Below are 9863 nucleotides of genomic sequence, written 5' to 3'. Positions count from 1 at the left end.
TGTAACACAAGTGTGGAAAGAAAACGTAGGCTTGATGTTTTTGTTTTTGCGTTACATTACTGCGCTATAGTTGGTAGCTGTATAGAAACTGTTTTCAAATGTACGCCTGTATTATTCACACCCAGCTGTTAAGCAACAAGAAGGCAACGAGTAAGAAAGAAAATATTTTCTCATATTAAAAACTCTCTGTAAGAATTTCATCATTTCAATGTCCATTCTCAATGCAACTGTCTTTTAAGAGACTCGCCTGTTTCCTCACTTTGATTACTTTTTGTTCAAGAGGAGATTCATGTGTTTAAGATTTAATCTGAGCAGTAAATTGTGTGTGAATGGTTGGATGACTGGTTGTGTAAAGCGCTTTGGGGTCCTTAGGGACTAGTAAAGCACTATACAAATACAGGCCATTTACCATAAATTGTCTGCTGGACACATTAAACTCCTCCCTGCATTTTACAAACTCTTTAATTCCTTTAAATCATTAAATCTGACTGGGATCGCTTTTAGAGTGTTTGAGTCTTTAGGCCAGACGAGCTGGAGGTCCTGGTCATGAATACACCCACTGGTTGATAACAACAGGTAGAAAAGCTAAGAGACGCCCTTTATCCTGTATCATATTTTGTGTGTAGTTCTTTTTTCTATAAATTAATATGAGATTAAATTTATTATTATCTTAATCTCATCTGCTCTGGTGTTTGTCCCTTTCTTTTTAATCTCCCTCTAAAACTTTCCAATCACGGTTTTGTATGCAGGCATGGTGATATCCACAATTTCAAATTTGACAAACCTAAGATGATGTGACGTTACAATTTAAACATGCTACACATTTTTTTTCTTTCTTGCAAGCATTCACTGGTTTCCCATTCACGTCCACTTTTCTTTTTCACTACCTCGAGTTGCAATATCCCCATCCAGACAACAAGTTAGAACCTGCATGGGGATTAGTTGGGTCAAGTGGTATTGACCTCTGCTGAGTGTGAAACCTCGCAGAGCTGTCAGTCTTGCTGAACACAAAATAATGACACTGATTTACTCTGTATTTCTAAGAGACGTCTGTGGCTTTCCAGTCAGGATTTATTTCTTGTCTCTAGCACCTATTGAAGTAATTGCATCTACTGGTGTAAATTCAGCTGCTGTGGAAGGTATTTGAAACACAGAGGCAGTTACAGACATGTAGGGAAGTACATTTGTCATGAATGCTCATTTAATGATTTTGTTCAAAAGTAGGAAAAATAGCAAGCACTAAGTATTGTGGGGGCAGAATTGTACATTTTCCTTCAATCTCAGACAGTAGTGGTTTTAGCTGAAGCCCTCGCCACTGGGTCACCAAACATAGTTTTACATTATGTTCACACACACTGACGGAGGTGGGTGAGATGCTCTTTTAACGCACTAGCGAGACGACTCTGAACATAAGCTATGCTTCAAGTTAAAAATTGGCAGTGTGAAGCCATTCAGAATTAAAGTTGCATATTTGAAAGATGTAACATTTCATCAAATTATATGGATTTTGTAACCATGAAAGTTAAAATGATTAAAATTAGGAATTGTATGTCTATAGTTAGTGGGGATAGGTTCATTGATTAATCTAAATTGCCCATAGGTGTGAATGTGAGAGTGAATGGATGTCTGTCTCTCTATGTGTTAGCCCTGCGGTAGATCCTATAACAATAAATACAAAGAAAACCCCCACAATCATATGACCCCCTATGAGCAAGTACTTTGGCCACAGTGGGAAGGAAAAACTCCCTTTTAACAGGAAGAAACCTCCGGCAGAAACAGGCTCAGGGAGGGGCGGGGCCATCTGCTGCTACCGGTTGGGGTATGAGAAGGAAGACGGGATGAAAGACATGCTGTGGAAGAGAATCAGTAATTAATAACATGTAGCATATTAATAGAAAACTTGGAGGACTGTGGGTTACAATCAAGGTTAAGAAAAGTAACAACTACAAGGCAACCAGTAACATATAACTAATATGCCTGCTCCAACTTTAGTCTAACTCCTCTCACTTTGGCCCATGTTTTATTTAACTTCACATGGTCGGTGTTTCTTTAGACGTTAAACAGGTTGCTGAAAGGTCAGCTGCGAGATTCAGCCGACAGCATATTCTCTCTTGGAGTGCACCGCTCATTCATCTTTCTCCGCATTCATAATAAATGTTTTGTTAACTTTAATGTACGATGTTATTTAGATTGTTACTTCATCGAGTGACAAGAACACCACACATTTTCAAATATGTTTCCAAAAGTTATCTCATCGAGAAATCATTCAGAACAGATAACACCGACATTAGACGTGCCACGCCCAAGAAGATGTTTAAGGCTGAGACAAACATTTTGGGAAACCTCGGAAAAATGTAAAGAGAAATATCACAAGCAGGAAAAAGTAGTATCCTTTGTCACGCTTGCCACATCTCCTTTTGTGAAGTGCTTACATATTACTCTAACATGTTAGAATCTAAAGTTGTTAAATATTTGTCTACTGTTGTTGCCTTCCCATTCTCTGCTCCATGAGATGGCTCTCTGGCCTCTGCAGCCACTCTAGATCAGGCTGCTTTAGGCCAACAGCGGCTTTGGGAGTAGCAGTTAAACTACACTCCCTCACTGCTTTGTCACACATACAAAGATAAATAGATGTCTGATGGGTTTTTTCAGATAAGAGGATTGACTCAGTGAGACCCTGCAGAGCCTACACACAAGTGAGTGACTGGATGCTCGGATCGCTAATAGACATACCCAAATTAAGGATGAAACTACACTGCACACTGGGTAAGCTGTAAAAGACCCCACAAGCACTTTGGTCATCAAGGTAAACTCATTATAATGACAAGTCTTTTGCTTCAAATATGATATTTTATTTAGAGTAGAACTTAGATGTAGGCTGAATAAGGGTTTCCAATACTGATATTTATCCCAGCTGGATCAAATGCAGAACTTCCTCAGCCAACATGGGCAGTAAATGAAATAGTACCTTTTTCTAGTTTTAACAAGCCAACTAAACTAAATCATTCACACACAAACCGTAACTGTGGTACATATTCTTCTTCTTTTTTATGTTCACTTTTTTAAAAATGCATTTTCCCCCATTTTTAAAAAAAGATTTTGAATAACTTTATATATGCCACTCAGTTAAAAATGATGATTTAGTAAATGACGAACTCCCCCTCGTCATGTTTTACCTCAGTCTGTTAAACTTGACAGGATATTTATATTGCAAACTCATGTGCAGTTTTGCAATCCCTTTTTTATCCCACTGTGCGATACAGGCAGAGGGAGAACAAGAGTTCATGGGAACTTTTTCCTTTCTCTAAACTTAATATGTGACTAAATTAACACAAATGGCACAATATGGTGGCAGACCATATGACTAAAATATACTAAAAATGAATCCCAGCCCTGCTTTTTAGTTATGATTGATTAGACAGCTGGAAAACTTCCCTCAGACATTACAGTAAATAGAAACGATGGGTTTGATGGATCTGTGTCACTTATTCTCATGTTACACGAATCAGTACATCTCTATAATTCAGTTGTGATTTGCTCTTCTACGACCTTGAAACAAACGCCTGCTTTTATTATCTATCCTCTCCTCTTGCCATACCTCCCAGAAGCAGTGCTTTACAAACATTAGCAGACCTTTCCTTCCCCTTTGTGACAAATACTTAAATTCATTCAATCTTTGAACTAAATTGAAACAAATTTCTTCTCATATTTACACACTAAATTCCATCCTGTTGCTGGATATCCAGGCTTTTTGCTGATCCGTAATAGATCCGTTCAGAGAATTCAAAAACCAACACAAAAAGTGTCTGGCAGTTTCCAAACAGTCTCCAAAGTCCATTTGCCAAACTGTATTTACTCCTGGCAAGCAAATGATTAGCCCTGGATATTCTCAGAGATACAACAGGCTCCTGGTGTCCAGCCAACAGTGTATTGAGGTGGGATGAGACTAAGTAATGAGCCGTGGGAGATGGACTGTCCATCTCAGTAATGCTGAATTATGAGCTTGGCTTGGTGATAGTTCCTGATTTGAGTGATAGAAGTGAAATGAAAATGGTTGTTCGGTGGTACTCCCATTGGATTTTTTTTTTTTCAAAGACCTCGTATAAAACTACAGAAACTATTCTCGGTTACTTGGTTGCATCAGTCCAATATCTGCGATATCTGACATTAGCCTGATAGAGCCATAAAAAGTTAGACTGGCGTTCATATTGAAACATTGTTGTCAATGTGCCAGCTGACACCAGGAGAAGTAACACAGCATGGAGGAAACTGCATGATGACAGCAGGTTTTCTTTGTATGTTTGCAGTAGTTTTTAGTTCTTATAGTAAAACGTGGTCAAGTGAGTTGATGTAACCAAAAAGCTCTGATGATTATGCATTTTCTGGACTCTCTCTCAATTGCCTGCTGTGAACCTACATGATAAAAACTCACCGTATTCTAAAGTGTAAATGGACTGATTCTTATATAGCGCTTTTCTAATCTCCCAGAGTACTCAAAGTGCTGTATACAACATGCCTCACTCACCCGTTCATGCAAGCACTTCTAAACAAGTGCAAACTAATCTACATTCACAGTCACACTCCGATGAATGCATCGGAGGGCAATTTAGGGTTAGCATCTTGCCCAAGGCAAGATATGACATGCAGACTGGGGAAGCCTAGGATCGAACCACCAACCTTCCGATCAGTAGCTGATCTGCTCTACCACCTGAGCCACAGCCACCCTGTGTGTAGGTCTTCTCCACATATAATCTTACTTTATTTCAGGAGGTGGGTGCACAGAGCAAGGAAGGAGACACTAGCCCAACCTTAAATAGCTGCAAATGGAATAAGTGCAAATGAACAAGGTCACTAATATACAGTTCATACGTCTTTTTATTTTTCATGTTTTTAGGTTTTTTTTTTTAATATTTGTCGTGTGCACATGTATTATTTTAATAACATATGCCAGTTCAGTAAATTTATATTCTTGGATGTTTTAATTTGTTACATTTTGTTTTACAACGTTTAAAAAGCAGTGTTTAAGTGAAGCCTGATGCTGCCTTAAAAATAAAAGAATGTTTCTTAGTGTCTTCCCCACAGTGAGGAAATCAGAATACGAAATCAAAACTGGTACTGGCCTTGCACTTGGACACAGCAGGTACATGAAGCCAAGGTATTAGTATCATAAGTCATAAGTATAAGAATGTTGTAATCCGACAAACAATGCCGAATAAGCAATTTTTGCAAGATGTGTAACATTTTGTAAGAAATCAGACGGCTTACAGTGAGTTGATCGAAGCTTGTTTTCTGAACAAGAGATTAATGAGCGGCTGCTGTGTGCTAATTTTGTATAAAGCTAAAACACATGGTGCGCACAGGTGTTTTCATTTGTCTTCTGAATTACAACACTTTGGACAGAATGGGAAACATATTTTCCCCTCACATTCTTTGCAAATCTGACCACAGGAGTCTTTATTTACTTAAGCCAGCCAACATATCAAGAAACTATTTCTGTATTTTCCCCGAGTTCTCACTCGTTTCTCTTCTCTTTGTCTTGTGTTTCTGCGAAGCAAAATTATGAAGCTGCAGAAATTTACCGTAGAGGAATTTATTTCTCTCTTTTGAAATGGTAAGAATCTGTACCACAAAACCTGCATCTCTACACCCGGCTTATATATCATTAGACAAAGTAAGTAAAGACACCTGTGTGCACAGGAACACCTTAAGACTCAGAAAAAATGTTTAGAGAAAGCGCTAACAGTCTTTAAAGTCAAATATAAAACCTGTTACAGATAAACATTAAAAAAAAACTTGTATGTAAACTAATTATTTCTTCACTGTTGATTTTGTTTGATTACATTTTGATTGAAAACACACTTTTACATAATGAGAAATGTGCAGACACATATCATTTCTTATCTGGTGGCAGGTTCTTTTGCTCATTCTCATGCTCTTGCTGGCACAAGCTGTAGCCTCGCCTGAGTTACTGCGTGATCATCAAACCTTTGACCGCGCCAGGAGCCATGCAGACTTGAGAGCAACAGATCCCTGAATTAAAGCGGAGATTTGTGGAGCCCTTGCATGATATTGTTAAATATTAAGAGATTACATACGGTTTTATGGCCAAATCTTGTTTTATATAAAAGAGAAAATAAATGATGGAGAGTAAATCTGTGTTGTAAATCTTGAGGTCTTTAAGCATGGAGATTGTGAAACTTAGAGATTATTAATACTTTCTATTACATATGTTTTTCTTTTTGGTATTCATTACAAAAAGCCTGTGCTTCTTATTCTTCAGTCCACTAGTGTCTTTGTTAGCTATTTGTAAACAAACGGAACTTTGTTGAACTCAAAGCACATTTCCTGCGCAGTGCAGTAGGGGGTCAAAGGGCAGACAAGGTCAAGGAAATAGTGTGTATGTAGTTTTATGACTCATGCACAATTCACGAGCCTCTCTGTGACGCTACTTGGTCAGTTTCACAGACGTCCACTGAGGGCCACGGTATCCTGTATTCAGCTTTAATTGGACAAAACAGTGATGACAGCAGGCATCTTTAAATCACACATTTAAAATTCAGTCTCCAGTCTTTTACATTAGTATGAATCTAACATGTGTTGTAAGATTAGGTTTGATTAGGTCAGGTTGTCTTTATTTTCCTCACAGTCAAAACAGGTTATTGCTTTATGCCCAAAACGGCTATCACAATAACAAATTTGGGCTCAAATTCAACTTTCAACCCTCTTCACAGAACAGTAAAAACATCTGACAGCATTGCTGTTGTGTTTGTTTTTGGGAATTATCAAAAATGAGCGTCAGTATTAGGCAGCAGATTATTTCAGTTCATTCTTTCATCGTAGACACTAAAGTATGACCCTGGACTTCATGGGAAACAGTTCTGATGCTAATTGACTGGATTCATAAATTGTAAATCAAATCGACCTGAACAAAAACAGCTCAGACTGAAATAATAAACACACATACATGTCTTCATTAAAACATCTAAAAATTTTATGCTCTTGTAAAACTTACATTAGGTCAGTATTTAAAGTTATTAACTACTAACCACTGTATCGATCATATTTGACACTAAATCACTTATAATTTTAAGATTTTCCAAAACCGTGTGATTCTTTTTTGGCTGCTTATTCTATCAAACCAAAAGAATTAAATCTAAAAATATTAGCTAAAAAATATATACATGAATGAATTATTGCATTTTCAACAGTTTTTGAATTATTGCAGATTCAGCTCTACTTAGATTTCCATCACAGGGACGATTCTTTTCTGCTTGTTAGCGTATAAATAAAGACATTTCATAAACCAATGTATGCTTTTGACGCTATGAGCCATATATTTTTAATGCAATTTTACTGTATGCATATGGTGCACTTTAGCCAAAACTACACGACACAGAACGTTTCCTCTCCTAAATGATGATCCATTTTACAAAGAATTTTAAGCGGTGAGTCTTTCACCATGTACAGAAGTCATCATACACAGTGGCATGACCACTGATTATTATCAGACATATCAAAACACAACCAGCATACATTATTCAGCCTCTGTGCATTAAAGTGCACCTCCAGAAATTTAACTGACAAGTGTAATAAATCAAGTCAGGACCTTCCCGCTGAACCACATCCAAAAAATGGATCAGGCTAGAACGTTAATTCCCCACCAACCTCTGTATAAATACTGAGGGGGAGGAGGCAGAGGAGCACAGTGGGTGAGCACGGGTGAGGAGGGGTGAGGAGGAGTGAGGCTGGGTGATGAGGGATGGTCAGGAATTCACCAAAAAGAGCGGGGAGAGTTTGACAAAGATTATAGGAGAGATGATTGATTGACTTGGATGAATTTTATGAGTCAAAGAAAAATATGAAACTCGGGATTCTATTGAAAAGTCCCTCTGTTTAAAATGTTAACCTCAATGGTTCCACAACATAAAAGCATTTTTACAGTCATCCTGGGCCTTAATAACGTTCAGCCAAAATATAATATAATTTTTGGCAATCAATAAGTTTAAAAAGGAACTCTCATTCTGGAGCAAACAGAAGATAACCAGTGCACAGGGGGGAGAAAAAGAAATGGAGGAGAGGAAATGAGTAAAGGGAATAAGCAACTTGATGAGGATGTTGGGTACAAGCCAGCGAGCCTAATAACTACAAGACATTCAGCAGGAAGGTCAAAATCTCACCTGCTCCGTCTCTGTAAGCTGCCGGGGTTAGAAATGCCAAAAAGTCAGCTAATGATAAGGGAACTTTAAGCGTGGGGGAGTAAACTTTCTGATGTAGAAACTGAACAGTGTGCTGCGGTGATAAATGAGGTGGTGGTTGTGGATCGACTGTGAACTTGGGAGAAAGCATTAACAGTGACATTACATTTTTTATCCACTCATCCTTTCAGACATATGCCCTCTATCGCGCTTAATGTCTGTCTAGTCTAAAGGCCATCACTTACCATTGATCCAGCTGATGTGGCAAAGGCCATGAGTGTCTAAGGCAGCGTATTAACACGAGTGCCTTATAAAATGAAATGGGTGGAATAATGCATTCAGGAAACACAACTCCGTGCATGCTTGTAAAACAGTTTTTGCTGAATGAGACGTGGGCGTTTATTTGTATCAGAATCTTTTTTTCTTTCTTTCTTTTTTTGCATTTATTTGAATGATTTTAATCACCTTTACTTTACATTATATTCATGATTAGGTTACTGTCTTGTGATTCATGTTTAATCAAGCTAACTGTATTTTTGTTTTGTGCGTTTTCAAAGGTAATGTCCTAGTTAAAAATGTTATATATAGGCAATATAAAATATTTTTGAGCAGTTTTAAAGAAACATTACATGTAAAGAGTAACTCTGGGATAGAGTTGAGTGCTATTAAGTTTGTCTTTCTCGCTGTCCGTCTGATTATGCAAAAACTAACAGGATGAATTTCATGAAACTTACCAGAGGTGAAGCATGAACGAGGGGAGAACCCATGAAAATTTAATGTAGATCTGGATCACTTTCCTCAAAGTACAAAATAGGGCAGCGGCCTTGACAGAGGACGTACTTTCTGAGTACCCTGTAAGTGATTATTTTTTTTCCCTCACACATCTCTAAGGACAACAAGCCAAGAGTTTAAATGAGACTATTTTAATCGGAAATCAGTTTAATAATGTGCAAAACAAAACCAGATGATTCACGTCTCTCTTTGTTGACTGAGCATTAATCTTTAATAACTCAGGAGGCTTTTCCAGCACTCCAAGTCAAACCAAGCACACAAACTCATCAGGATCATGCTGTCATCAAAGTGCCTGGATTTTGCTCGACTGTGATACACAGATTATTTCATTAGTAATGTTAGCCCTTTTTTGCAAATGCTAACAAAAGATGAATTTGTTGAAATGTCTCCTGTTTATAAGAGCAAGAAAGCATGAAGAAAGTATGATAGCATCCTTTAACAAATGGAAGTGTATTTTTCACATAGCTACCCAAAGGTTAGCAATAGATACATACATACATAAACACACATAACGTTACACAGACATTTGACGATATCCAATTTCCGAATTTGCTTTAGTTAGTCAAAATGAATGTAATGCATATAAACATTTCTCGTGAAAGGCTTTAAACAACCTGAACAGCACCCATTAGATCTGAAAATAAATTATATATTAAGTTTTTGGGGGGTCATACATTGCTACCAAATAGAAATCTACATGTAAGAGGTATATGATATAATTACAAGACAAATACATATCTTTAATACAACCTTAGTAAAATGAAAGAAAAGCATTAAAGTTATTTTGGTAGTTATTCCTAAGAGTTTCCTCCACAGTGTTAATATGGTTGTTCTGGGTAAAAGTGGGAAATATTTAGTTGGTGTATTCGGGCCTTA

This window comes from Simochromis diagramma, unplaced genomic scaffold, assembly GCF_900408965.1.
Source record: "Simochromis diagramma unplaced genomic scaffold, fSimDia1.1 OVJJ01000487.1, whole genome shotgun sequence".
NCBI lineage: Eukaryota > Metazoa > Chordata > Actinopteri > Cichliformes > Cichlidae > Simochromis > Simochromis diagramma.
This window is presented reverse-complemented; position numbering follows the sequence as displayed.